Here is a 13,772-nt window from a genome sequence, read left to right as displayed (position 1 = left end):
GGCTGAGGTGGAAGGATCGCCAAAGCCCAGCAGATCGACACTGGGATGGCCATGAGTGTGCCACTGCACTCCAGCCTGGGCGACAGAGTGAGACTCCAACTCAATTAAAAATCAAAATACCAAGAATTTATTTCCATGTGAAAAAGTGTTGTATATACCAAGTGTTACTTGACTGTGAGTTGCTTTAAATTTAAGAGTTTAAGTACCTGGGTGAGGTGGCTGCAGCTGGTCTACACAAAGATGGGCCTGGTGTCATGAGTCCCAGGGAGCATGTTGGAGGGGAGCAGACCAGTCTCGGGGTGCTTTCCTGCCACAGAGACGTCCCTAGAAAGCACATCTAACCTTGGTGTCTGTGTTGTACGATATCCCCATGTTTAAAGAATTAAAAGGATCGTCACTTCTAGCAAAATTATTTCTTTTTATTTTGTCCTTTATTTCTTTTTATTGTGTCCTTTAACATTTAACCTGAGAGATTGGTAGAACTTCGTGTGTTTTTTGTTTGTTTTTGAGTCAGAATCTCACTCTGTCACCCAGGCTGGAGTGCTGTGGCACGATCATGGCTGCCTCAGCCTTGACCTGCTGGGCTCAGGTGGTCCTTCCGCCTCAACCTCCTGAGTAGCTTGGACTAGAGGTGTGCCCCCATGCCCAGGTAATTTTTCATTTTTGTGTAGAGTCAAGGTCACACTATGTCACCTAGGCCGGTTTCGAACTCCTGAGTTTAAGCAGTCCTCCCACCTCAGCCTCCCAAAGTGCTGGGATTATGGTTGTGAGCTGCCATGTCCGGCCTGAGCACGTTTCAGTGTTGGCCACATCCTTCCCAAGTGTGTTCATCACCAGCGTTACTTTGTCAACGTTCTGCTTTTCTTCAGTTATTTTTCATTTCTACATGCTTCCTGTGATAATTCCTGTAGTTGTAGGACATATTCTTGTTTTGGTTTTGCAGACAGGATCTCGCCCTGTCACCCAGACTGGAGTGCAGAGGTACAGTCATCACTCACTGCGGCCTCAAACTCCTGTCGAATGAACCTCCCGCCTCAGCCTTCTGAGTAACTAGGACTACATGCACCACCACCACGCTCAGTTTTCTTTCTTTTTTTTTTTTGGTAGAGACGGGGGTCTCACTACTTTGCCCAGCTGGGGATGCTGCATATTAAGCTCAAACATACTGATTCAGAGTGGTGCCTGGCTTTTATCTTTTTAATAAACTTGTTTTTTTTTTTTGAGTTGGAGTCTCACTGTTGCCCAGACTGGAGCACAGCAGCCGCTCCCGGCCACCGCAGCCTTGACCTGCTGGGCTCCGGCAATCCTTCCGCCTCAGACTTCCAAATAGCTGGAACTACAGGCATGCGCTACCACTCCCAGCTGATTTTTGATTTATTGTAGAGATGAGGTCTCGCCAAGTTGCCCAGGCGGGTCTTGAACCCATGGGCTCTGGCAATCCACTCACCTCAGCCTCCCAAAGGTGTGGGATTACAGGCTGAGCCACTGAGCCCGGCTATAAAATTTTATTTTGAATAATTTCAAGCCAGGCACAGTGGCTCATGCTTATAATCCAAGCATTTTGGGAGGCTAAGGCAAGAGGATTGCCTGAGTGCGCGTGTTCAAGACCAGCCTGGGCAACATGGCAAGACTTTGTTTCTACAACAAATCGAAAAATAAATTAGGTGGGCACGGTGGCACACACCTTTGGTTCCAGCTACTTGGAAGGCTGAGGTGGAAGGATCGCCTGAGCCTAGCAGGTGGAAGCTGCGGTGGCCACTGTGAGCATGCCACTGCACTCCAGCCTGGGCAACAGAGGGAGACTCCAACTCAAAAATAAGTAAATAATTTCAAACTTACAGAAACATAGAGTACAGAAATATGGCAGGAAACAGTTTTCTTTCTGAGTCATTCTGGGAGTAAGAGGCAAGCTGATGTCCCAACGTCCTGATCACCAGAACCTTCACCACACAGACCCCCCCCGGCCTGCAGTCCCGAGGGCACCCTTCCTTCGGTCTGGAGCAGTTCAGGCTTGTGTAACCTTTAAAGATGGCAGGTTGTTGTGCGGACACGGCTTGGGCTCCTTGGCGTCACTTCACCACTGGCTCAGGTGACGCCAAGGGATGCCGTGACCCTCCCGTTGCCTTGTGTCGGGTGATGTGCGATCCTGAGTGTTCCCACCGTGGGTGGCATCACTGTTGAGATGGGCCCGCCAGGCTCCTCCACTAGGACGTGACTGGTCCGCGCTGCGCAGGGCAGTGCCTTGAGACTGTGCGTCCTGGTCCTCCTCACTCCTCACTGGCTCTGTGTCGCCTGTTCTCTTGGCTGGCTGACGGCTGTGATGGTGGCCACAGTGCTCCTTCTGCACCTCGTAGTTGATGTTCTCCCACCAGGATACCTTTCTCTTTCCCCTCCCGTTTACTTGTCTCAGTGTGGACGAAGGAAGTTGTTTCTTCAGTGGTATAATCCATTGCTGTGACTTCAGTGCTGACATTGTCCCGGATTTTGGGACCTTTGGACATGGCCCTGTGAGTTCTTCACAACAAAGCTGTTCCAGCTCATCTGTGCTTCTCTGCTTCCGTCTAGAATCAGCCATTTCCCCAAGGTGTTCTGGTTTCTTCTGGTGGAGAGAGGTGTTTAGGAGCCAAGGCTGAGCACTGGGGTGGCGCATTGCTCCTGGGCTGTTCCCGCTCTCAGGGGCGGCAGCGCCGGGACCCCTGCACATATTTACACACACATGCGTACATCTGTGTTCATGTGCTTACGTGTATGTTGAAAACTCCAAGTTCAGGCCTGCGATTTCAGTCCAGCACCACCATGTCTATCCTGTTTTCTCCTTGTCTGTACTGACAACTTCCTTCAACAGTAAGGAGCTGGGGTCCCATGGCCTTCATGTGTTTGTCTGGCGGGTCAGCCCCCTCCTGGATCACCAGCCTCACATGGATGCCCTCTCTGCTGGGCTCTGACACCCCCCACCAAGCACTATGCCATCCCTCCCATGCGCACATCCCACCCTGCCCTGGGGCCAGCTCCCCTAGGTTGCCACCACTGCTGTGCCTCTGTGCCAGTATGTGCCTTGCTTGGCTCCACCTAATGGTTTTTTTTTTTTTTTTAATGTAGAGCTGAGATCTGTCTCTGTTGCCCATGCTGGTCTTGAACTTCTGGACTCAGACAGTCCTCTCACCTCTGCCTCCCAAAGTGCTGGAATTGTAAGCGCAAACCACCACACTTGTCCCCTAATGGGTCTTAAAAGGTGGGAGGAGGCCAGGCACAGCGGCTCACACCTGTAATCCTAGCCCCTTGAGAGGATTGCCTGATCCCAGAGGTTGGAGAACAGCCGGGGCAGCTTGGCAAGACCTTGTCCCTACAGTAAATCAAAAAATTGGCCAGGCATGGTTGTGAATGCCTGTAGTTCCAGCTACTTGGAAGGCTAAGGCGGAAGGGTCACCTGAGCCCAGCAGGCCACGGCTGTGGTGAATGTGATTGTGCTACTGCACTCCAGCCTGGGTGACAGTGAGATTCTAACTCAAAAAAAAAAAAAAGAAGAACAAGAATGGTGACTGCCACTCACCTTGAGACGAGCACAGCAGCCGGTGGTGTGAAGCCGTGCTCAGAGGCCGTGCCCATTCAGTGTACCAGTCATCCTGAGCACGAGGGCTTCCCGTGAGAGGGCCTTGCCCCCCTTCTGGTGTGGGCCCTCTGCAGCCTGGCCCCTGCTTGTGTGTGGAGCCTGTGCCCTGGGGCTCTGGTTAGAAAACCAGGCCTTGGAAACGGCCTGGGAGAAGGGAAGCCCCACGCGCTGGGACACCCTGCTTCCATGCAGCCGATTCCCGTCTTTGCTCCAAGACTCGACTGTGGTGGGAGCGGGGGTTCTCTGTGGCTCAGAAGCGGTGCTCAGGACAAAAGGTTTCTTCACGCCATCCACAAAGGCCTGTTCTTTGCTCTGTGGCTGCAGCTGCTGTGTTCTGGGTCCGGCTGCATCGATGCGCTGTAGCTTTGAATATGCTTCTGTGTGTGGCCCGCAGGTTACAGCGGGGGACCCGCGGCTGATGGGTGGAGGTGGTGCCGACAGCGAGTTCCAGGCAGACTCGCAGTGCCAGGGGCCCTCATTTTATCTGAGGGAACGTCGGGGTTCCAGATGAGATGTTGTCTCTGGCTTCAGCGGGACACTCTGCAGATGTCAGGACGAATAACCACGGGCCGATTCCACACTCCATGGGCTGAGACACCATGGCCTTGACCAAGCCTGGGGGGAAGTGTCTTCACCCTGGGACGAGCTCCAGGTGGTCTTCATTCCCTTACTCCCACCTAGCTCTGAGTTTGGGCCTTGTCATGACGCTGTAAGATGTGTCCAGCAGAAAGCCCAGGGAAGACAGCTCTTTCTCAAGTGGGAGGAAGAGGAGGAAGGCCGCAGCAGGACAGGCTCTGGGACTTCCCAGGCTCAGCGTAAAACAACACCAATGCCTTGTGAAAAAACTGCCAAGAACTCAGGCCTGTGGTCAGTGGTAGGCACGTTACTGTAATCCCAATGCCTTGGGAGGCCAAGGCGGGAGGATCACTTGAGGCCAGGAGTTTGAGACCCACCTCTGCAACACAGTGAGACCCCAGCTCTTAAAATGCGAAATTAGACGCAATCGGACACATGTGGATTGCCTGAGCCCGCGGGTTCAAGACCCGCCTGGGCAGCGAGACCTCATCTCTACAATAAATCAAAAAATCAGCCAGGTGTGGTAGCGCATGCCTTTAATTCAGGCTACTCGGAAGGCTGAGGCGGAAGGATAGCCGGAGGCCAGCAGGTGAGGCTGCGATGACCAGGAGCGGCCACTGCACTCCAGTCTGGGTGACAGAGTGAGACTCCAACTCAAAAATAAAAAAAAAAAAAAAACGCAAAATTAGCCGGGTGCAATGGGGCACGCCTGTAGTTCTGGCTACTTGGAAGGCTGAGGCCTGAGCCCAGCAGGTTGATGCACAGTGGCCGTGAGCCTGGGTGACAGAGTGAGATTCCGACTCAAAAATAAAATATACAGAAAGTTTCTGCAGTCTGAGGGGGAAGCAAACGCCAGCTAGTGTTCGTGCAAGGCCTGCTCAGTGGTTGCTGGGCCGGTGAGGCGGGGATCGTGAGGGCCCACGGCTGGGCAGAAACCTTCAGGCGCCGGGCAAGCCTGGGCTCTGGTGGACTCTGAGCTAAATAGCTTCTTAAGCAGCTCCCGTCCCAAGGCCGTCCCTCGCTGCTTGGTGACGTTCAGTTCGCAGCCCAGTGGCCCTGCTCTGTGTGCTTCTGCGAGGGGGGCTGGCTCGGTAGTTGCCACAGTCCCCGGCTGAGCGGAGCACGAACAAGGTCAGCTGGACAGGGTCCTTTGCACTCACTTCTAGGACACGACGCGCGCGGGTGGGACTCTCATTACAGGCACTGGAGCTAGACACATCACAGCGGGCGGGAACGGGAGTGCTGCCCCTGCTGCAGGAACGGCAGCCACAAGCCTTGGCCCTGCCGCACCTTCTGCCTGGACCAAGTCCCCCAGGGAGCCGTTACCGGGCCTTCCCCGCTCCCTGTCACCTCTCTGCCTGCCGCAGGTGTAGTCTCCTGTCCGAATGGTCCAGCGCCAAGAAAGCTGCGAATGAGCCGTTACACCCTGACCTTGTGCTGGAGCCTCGGCCCAGCAGAGGCATCCTGGTGCGCTTCCGCTACTGTTTTCTCATTGTATTGTGCAGTGGCGCATGCCTGTAATCCCAGCGCTTTGGGGGCCGATGTGAGAGGATTGCTTGGGCCTAGGAGTTCAGGACCAACCTGGACAACCCAGCGAGACCTTGTCTCTACCAAAAAAAACCCACCAAAATTAGCCGATGTAGGGAGCCATGATCATGCCACTGCACTCCAGTATGGGTGTCAGAGTAAGACCCCAGCTTAAAAAACAAAAGTTAGCCAGGTGTGGTGACACACATCTGTAGTCCCAGCTACTTGGGAGGCCGAAGTAGGAGGATCACCCGAGCCCAGGAGGGCGAGGCTGCGGTGAGTCGTGATCTTGCTGCTATGCTCCAGCCTAAGCAACAGAGTGAAACCCTGACTCAAAAAAAAGGTACTTCCAATGCACAAGCGACACTTATTTTACATTTGTAGCAGTGACATCAAACTTCCCTTAAAAATATATTTAAGTTAAAAATACAAGTAATTTCGCCAGGCACGGTGGCTCATGCCTGTCATTCCCAGCACTTTGAGAGGCGGAGGCAAGAGAATTGCTTGAGCCCACAGGTTCGAGACCAACTTGGGCGACATGGTGAGGCCTTGTCTCTCCAATAAATCAAAAAATTAGCCAGGCATGGTGTTTTGTGCCTATAGTCCCAGCTACCTGAAAGGCTGAGGTGGAAGGATCGCCGGAGCACAGCAGGTTGAGGATACAGTGGCTGTGAGCATGATGCCGCACTCCAGTCTGGGTGACAGAGTGAGACTCTGACTACAAAAAAAGAAGTACTTTCGAGAAGATGAAACAAGAACAGCCCAAGTCCAGGAAGCCTTGCCCTGTGGGATGCCTGCTGGGGGCTCCGCCTGGTGTGAAACCATCCTGGGAGCACAAGCAGGCACACGCTGCACACCCACTTCCTAGGGCCACGTGCCTCAGGAGTTCAGTGCAGCCGCCTCCTGCGAGTGGCCTCAGCAGCAGAGGTGGTCCTTGGACCTGGGGCCGGGAGAGCAGCCATGCACCTCCCCCGTTTCTGCCCTGGGGTCCAAGAGGCCCCTGTGCCCTCGCACTGGTGTCTGTGGAGACCCTCGCGGTCACCGCCCTGCAGGACGTCCTGCCTCCCCAGCACACAGGAGGCTCTCCCACCTCCCCAGCCTCCTGCCCTGTGCCGGCCCGTCAGGAGCTCGGCTGTTCTGCTGGTCTCCAGCACCCAGAGTCTGGCGAGCTGGCTGAGTGTCAGACTGGACGCCCCGGACACTGAGTGTGGCACAGCAGGTGCAGGGGCGTGGCGGTGGCCTAGGGCCCTCCCCCCGCCACCCAGGAGTGGGTCTCACGTGCCCCTGCTGACTAGGTGCCGCCTGCCCTGCCTCAGCACCCAGCACCAGGGCTGGCACAAAGACCGTGTTGTCAGTACCTGTTGCCGGGGCAGGTGCTTAAGGTGTCACCAGGAGCTGCATCCCTGAGGGCATCAGGCACCCATGGGAGGAACGGCACGTTCTGCCATCCACTCCAACAGGGCTGCAGGCGGCACCCAGGCCTGTGGTGGGGAGCCCCCACCCCCCCTCAGCTGGCCATCGGAGAGCGAGGAGGCTGGGCCAGAATGGCTTAGAATTGGGAGGCAGGTCTGGGCCCCCAAGACTGAAAAGGAGTGAACAGCTGGCCCACCTTGCGCCTCTAAGTGCACCAATACGAGGATCAGTCCAAGGTCTGTTAGGAGTGGAGGAGCTCTCAAGCTTTGAACTAGTTTATCCGAATCCCCCGAGACCTCTCTTCCCAGGCACCTCAAGCCCAGTCTCTCCAAACAACCCCTAATGGCATGGGTTTGAGAGCAGCCTGGGCAACTTGGGGAGACCTTGTCTCTCAATAAATCAAAAAATTAGCCAGGCGTGGTGGCATGTGCCTGTAGTTCCAGCTACTTGGAAGGCTGAGGTCAAGGCTACAGTGGCCGTGAGCGTGCCACTGCACTCCGGCCTGGGCAACAGAGTGAGACTCCGACCCCAAAATAGAACTTTATATCAGAGATCATCATGTCAGCACCAGTTCTCTTGTGGGCGATGATCTGTGGTGGAGGGAGTTCTGGTGGGAGACACACACCATCATGCGCATCGGGGGACTTGGGACTGAGGGAGGGTGCTGGGAGCGTTGCAGTGGCTCGGCAGTAACAACATGCATTCACACGCGAACGCGAACACACACACACACACACTCAAATGTGTGGAAATGTGGCAGAATTCTATTGGAAAAACCTAGGTGGAGGGCATTTTAATGTTTTTTTCCAACCTTTCTGTTGGCTTGGCTTTTTCCTAAGAAGAAAAGTTGGAGACCAGTGCAGTGGTTTGGGAGGCCGAGGCGAGAGGACTGCCTGAGCCCAGGGGTTCGAGACCAGCCTGGGCAGCTTGGTGAGACCTCATCTCTACAATAAATCAAAAAATTAGCTGGGTGTGGTAGTGGGCGCCTGTCATTCCAGCTACTTTGAAGGCTGAAGTGGAAGGATCGCCTGAGCCCAGCAGGTCAAGGCTGCGGTAGCCAGGTTCCTGCCACTGCACCCCAGCCTGGGTGACAGAGACTCCGACTCAAAAAAAAAAAAAAACCATCTGAGTAAAGTGTTCCAGGGTTGGGGGGAGGAGCCAAGACGGAAAGAAGTCCTCATGCTTCTGGGACTCGTTTTTTCCATAACTTAAGGAGACTGAACAGAGAGCTCTGGAAGGACCCTCCCAACCCCAAGGCTCCAAGTATGTACAGAGGAGCGTATGTCTGGGTTTTCTAAGGAGTAAAGCCCGGACCCACTTGCTGAGAAGTTTCTAGTTGAGGGGTCAAGCCAAGGCACAGACGCACCGCAGAGCAGAGAGCTGCAGGTGTCGGGACGCCCTGAGGGTGCTGGGGACAGAGGCCCAGTGCTCCCAGACACTTGGGAGGTGCCCTGGGGTGGGTAACCCCCGGTCCCTCCGGCTCCTGGCCCAGCACATTGATGTGATTAACTCCGAACAGGCCTCCACGTGAGCAAACACAGCATGAAGTGGGCTTGGGAATTCCAAATATCTACATGAAAGGCAGCGCCCAGGGCCTCAGACTCCCGCAGCCCCTCCCCAGACAAGTCCACTGCAGTCAGCACAGAGGTTTCAGGTGCCCCAGGGGGCCCACTGCCGTCCACCCAGCCGACAAGCCCCACCCCACCCACCGCAGGCTTCTAGTGCAGAGGGCGGGATCTCGAGTTACCAAGGGCTCCGGGGCCGCTAGTGCCAGGGAAGGGCAGGGAGACCGTTCCTTGGCCTCAGCGCAAGACCCTGCAACGTTGCCAGCACCCTGGAGAGCCAGGCTCCTCGTGGATGCTCTGCGCTGATGGTTTAGCTCAGTCTTGACAGCTGTGCAGGCCAGTACCACTGACCCCAAGAGAAGCTGAGGGCAGAGAGGTTCTGTCACTTGCTAACGGCCACACGGCAGAACCAGGACCCCAGCCCAACATGCTGGAGGCTCACGCTGGGGTGCCCGGCAGAGCACGGCGTGATCCAGAGGGCACCTGCAGCCAGGTTGCCAGCCTCAGGGACGCCAGCGGCGGCGGACAGGATGGCCGGCAACAATAGAGCAGTGCCTTTCTTTCTCTTGGAAGGCAAGAGTTCCCTCCGCCTCCGATGCCCCGTCTCATGAAGGTGAGGAGCCATCGGAGGGCGGGGGGCTTGTCCTTTATGATATGTCAAGTCCACCCTGTAGGCTGTTTCCATGCCAAGGTCCAAGGCCAGTCTTCAGCCCTCGCCCCTCACTCTCCTGGCCAAGCTTGCGACAGGAAGTTTATTGATGCACAACTGGCAGCAGCGGGAATAATGACTGGTAGGAACAGGGGCGAGCTGAGTTTCCAGCCACTGCGGCTCAGCCGCCCGTGCTGCGCTGCCCAGGCTCCGTGGCCGGGTCATGCCACCGCACTAAAACCCAGGGGAACAGCCAAGCCACCCGACCCTCGGGCAGTCCCCAGGGGCCAGCAGGAGGGAAGGATCCCAATTCCTGGTTTGGGTAGGTAGCGGGGCCTCAAGACTTCACAAGGCCAAGAGGTCCAAGCCCCCAGACATACCAGGTGGCGAGGAGGAAGCTGCAGGCGTTGCGGGCCGGGTGGAAGATCCCCTGACAGCGCAGGGGATCAAGCCAGGCAGATGCATCAACGGAGAGAGACGCTGTGAGGGCACAATGGGCAGGCAGCCAGGGTGCCCATGTCTGCTGCCAGGAGGCAGTGGCCTGAGGCTCCTCCCGGCGGAGTCCCACCCTCTCTGGGCTGGGGCGAGGTGAGGACTCCCCTCGGGCACGTGGGCTCCCGCCATGCAAACGAGGCAGTTCTATCAGCAGCTGCTGCTGGACTTTGAGTGTAGGCCACTCTTGGGGAGCCTCTTCAGTGCTTGTTCTCTTATTCTGAGATCTGCTTCCTCCAAGTGGTTACCCAGTTTACCCAACTGAGGCTGGCCTGATCGGGCCCGCAGTGCACAGCCAGCTGGTCTTAGCTGTGGCAGGGAAGGGTCGGGCCCTCTCCCAGCTCTTTCTGCAGTGTCCTTGGGATAAAAGCCAGGAAGTGGGCAGGAAGTTCGGGAAGAGGGGGGTGGGCCCGGGCATGGCAACAGCACTACAGCGGGCAAGTGGACTCAAACGCTGTTCCTTTTTTCCTCAGGCCTCCCTTGACTTTGCTGGATCTGAGAAACGGCATCCTGACTGCAGGTCACTTGAAGCGCCTGGAACTCAGAAATGGGGGATTTCCACAGGAGACAGCTACCCGACTGTGAACCCCACACTCGTAAAAGCACATGTAAAAGCACAAAGTGCCATTAAACAAACCAACACCCCACCCTCCCTTGTCCTATTTCCTTGGGAAATGGGCAGTCCAGGTTCTCAGGTGTGAGCAGGGTGTCTCTCACGGTGTTTCAGGACAGGGTGCCCTGGGCCTCTGTGCCAGGGCAACTGTAGGGCAGGGCAGGGCAGGGCCGGGCCCACCCCAAGGAACCCTAGGAGCATGGGCTGCAACCTCATCTTCCAAGGCTGGGAACCACAACTGTGACCGTTACCCTCCGTTGAGTTCCTTGGATGATGAGCAAATTGCTAGGCACTAGACTAGGAAGGAGACAGGCCAGCCATATGAATAGAGTAAATGCTGTTTACAGCAGGAACAGAGGGTCTTATGTGCTCAGAGGGGAGTCCAGAAAGGCCTCAGCATTTCCCAAACCATCAGGGCAGCCTCCCAGAAGCTGTCAGAAATGCAAATGCCAATCCCCCCACAACCAGGCCTGCTGAGTCAGACTCTGGGGGCGGGCCCAGCAATCTGTGTTTGAACAAGCCCCCAGGTAATTCTGATGCAAGCCAGAGGCTCCCAAGAATGGCAAACTGCCTAGTAACCAGTAGCTTGTTTCTGCAAATAAAGTTTTATTGGGACACAGCCGTAACCCTTCGTTCACAGGGTTTGCGGCCATTTTTCTGCTAACCAGGAGTTGGCAAGTCGTGACAGACAGTGTGGTCTGCAAAGTCTGCTTCTGCCAAATGACTGGGCCTCCTGTGCTGGAGAAGAGTCTAGATTAGCACCAGGCGGTCTTCAGAGTTGCTCCTATGCACACTGCACGGCCGAAAGTCCCCTTCAGTCCTGCCCGGCCCAACCTCCTCCTCCGAGCACGGGGCTCAACCACCTTCCTGTGACCTGTCAGTGTCCCTGAAGACCCTTCCTGAGCCTCCTGTGAGACAGCAGAGGAGCCAAGACCTGAAGAGACACCTTCCCAGTCCCACCAGCACAGGGCGCTGCCTGTGTCTTCCGAGGCCAACCCGGGGGATGCACAGCCAGGCAACAGCGTGGGGTGCTCTTTTCTGCCCCCCCCTTTCACTTCAGCTGCTGGGAAGAAGGAACACTATGCAGGACAAAGACAAATGCAAAAAAGACCTCACACGGGAGCGGGGGGGGCGCAGCTGAGACTGCTTAGTATGGAGAGGGAAGGGTGGGAGACTGGTCCAGCCAGCCGCCAAGAGGGCAGGGCACTGCTGGGCCAGGGATGGCAGAGGAGAGAGGACTGCCTGAGCCCGGGGATTGAGACCAGCCCAGGCAACTTGGGAGACCTCGTCTCTACAATAAATTGAAAAAATACTAGCTGGGTGTGGTGGCGCATACCTGTAGTTCCAGCTACTTGGAAGGCTGAGGCGGAAGGCTGAGGCGGAAGGATCGCCGGAGTCCAGCAGGTCAAGGCTGTGGTGGCCGTGAGTGTGCCACCGCACTCCAGCCTGGGTGACACAGTGAGTTTCCAACTCAAGAAAAACCACCACCAAAAAACACTCCTTGGTGCACTGTCCCAGCAACCCAATGCTTTTCCATTCCAACAGGAAGGGGGCAAAGAGAGGAGGTCACCCCGACTCAGTGCCCATGGTCAGGCACTTCCCAGCAAGCTCAGCTAATGAAATGCACACTTTCAGACGAGGAACCTGAGCAGCAAAGGGAAAGGATGGGAACGGCAGTGAGACCACAAAGACCCCACCCAGGCTACACAGCCCACAGAACAATCCGTCAGGGAAATACTACCTTCACAAACTCCCGTTTCTTCACGCTGTTAAACACCCTCAAGGGTGGGGAAGAACACCCCAGACTGGGCGCCTTGCATGTTGTCCCCCAAGTACCCCCACGTAACACACTGAAAAGGCACCGAGGCCTTTTTCCGCCACGAAAAAAAGGCCACTGCGTGACTCAGGACGTGGCTTCCTGCTTCCCCAGGTTACACCGCTGCTGCCAAGTCGATCGAACGACAGACGTGCACACAGCAGAAATGAGCTCTCATGTGCAGGCACACATACTGTCGCACTTAACCCTCCAGCAGTCCAGTCAGGTGGCATCGCCATTTCCTGGAAAAAATGGAGGCTCTGCGAAGTCACTCCCTCCGGCAACGACGCTGGGAGGTGGCGCCAGAGCAGACCCAGCACAGGAAGCCTGTCCTCCCAGGCGGGAGGGCCGCAGGAGGCTGACCGAGGACCCTGGCCTGCTCAGCGCCCGCTGTTGCCGCCTGATGAAGATGGGGGGCATTAAACACATTCGCACAAATGCCCGCCAAGCCTTGGAGCAGGCCTGGGGAAAACAGAAGAGGGGCGATGAGCTCCCCAGAATGCCTTCTCCAGGGACCCTCAGCCAACCATGCAACCAGCCAGCAGCCAGGGCGCGGCTCCAACAGCCCACCCCAGGAGGCCCCTGCCAGCCTCTGGGAGACACGCGCCCAGGACACGCCACGGGCTCCAAGATGCAGTGGGGAGGGTCCGTCCGGCGCCCCCACCTGCCACTCCAGGCTCAGGGCAGGCTGGGCCTTGGAGCTGCTGCTTGACCAGACACTCCGAAGCTGATCTTGAACTCAAGGTCAATGGCAGGGCACAGAGGACGCGCTGCCACAGATGCTCTTCTCTGGGACAGGGAGTCCCGCTGTCAGCACTCTCCAGCCTCATCGCTGACGCTTCCGTTGACTGACTCGATGCTGATCACTAGAAGCACCCACCTGGATGTAAGCGGACTCATTATATCCCAAGGAGCAGTTCCTGTTGGTGTAGACATCAGCTCTAGAGGTGGCTGTGGACAGGCCTTGAGGGCACCAGCTGTCGGGTCTCACCTTTCCCCTGTGCCAATGATTTGCTTTAAATAATCACTTTTTAAAAAAGGGATTGCAGGCCGGACGGTGGCTCATGCCGGTAATCCCAGCACCGCGGAAGGCCGAGCCAGAGAACCGCTTGATGCCAGAAGTTCGAGACAGCCTGGACGATGTATCTTGACTGCATTATTAAAAGGACGCTTTTAAGATGTGGTAACTTTTTAGACTTGGAAAGGCCCTTGGAAGTCCTCTGGCCGGATCCACGCTCGGAGATGAGGCCGCCGAGCCCTCTCCGGGTTTCGGACACTTGGGGCCGTTCGGAGCGGCGGTTGCCTGGATCGCCGGCTCCGCTGACAGCACCTGCCTCATCTGCGGTCCTCCGTGGGGGAGAGGCGGCCACCTCCTGCCCCACCGCGAGGGAGGCTGGCCTCTCCCTCGGGCCTCCGCCGGGCCCTTCAGCCCTGCCCTCGGCTGCCGCCCCCGGGCTCTCTCCTCTCTTCGGAAATCTGTGTCTCCAGCCTCCCGGGCGCGGCCATGGGTC

The 13,772-nt window shown here is 56.6% G+C and overlaps 1 long non-coding RNA gene across 1 annotated transcript; it reads right to left on the bottom strand.

Annotated features, from left to right (window-relative positions):
* Nucleotides 1–11,030: 11,030 nt before the first annotated feature.
* LOC110596767 lies at nt 11,031–11,817 on the bottom strand. The gene is made up of 2 exons (XR_002482701.1): nt 11,782–11,817; nt 11,031–11,353 (listed from the first exon to the last, which is right to left on the bottom strand). It is a non-coding gene; the product is annotated as an uncharacterized LOC110596767 (long non-coding RNA).
* Nucleotides 11,818–13,772: the final 1,955 nt, after the last annotated feature.

The sequence above is a fragment of the Carlito syrichta genome, unplaced genomic scaffold (genome assembly GCF_000164805.1).
Source record: "Carlito syrichta isolate Samal-C Ts95f unplaced genomic scaffold, Tarsius_syrichta-2.0.1 Scaffold113491, whole genome shotgun sequence".
NCBI lineage: Eukaryota > Metazoa > Chordata > Mammalia > Primates > Tarsiidae > Carlito > Carlito syrichta.
This window is presented reverse-complemented; position numbering and strand designations above follow the sequence as displayed.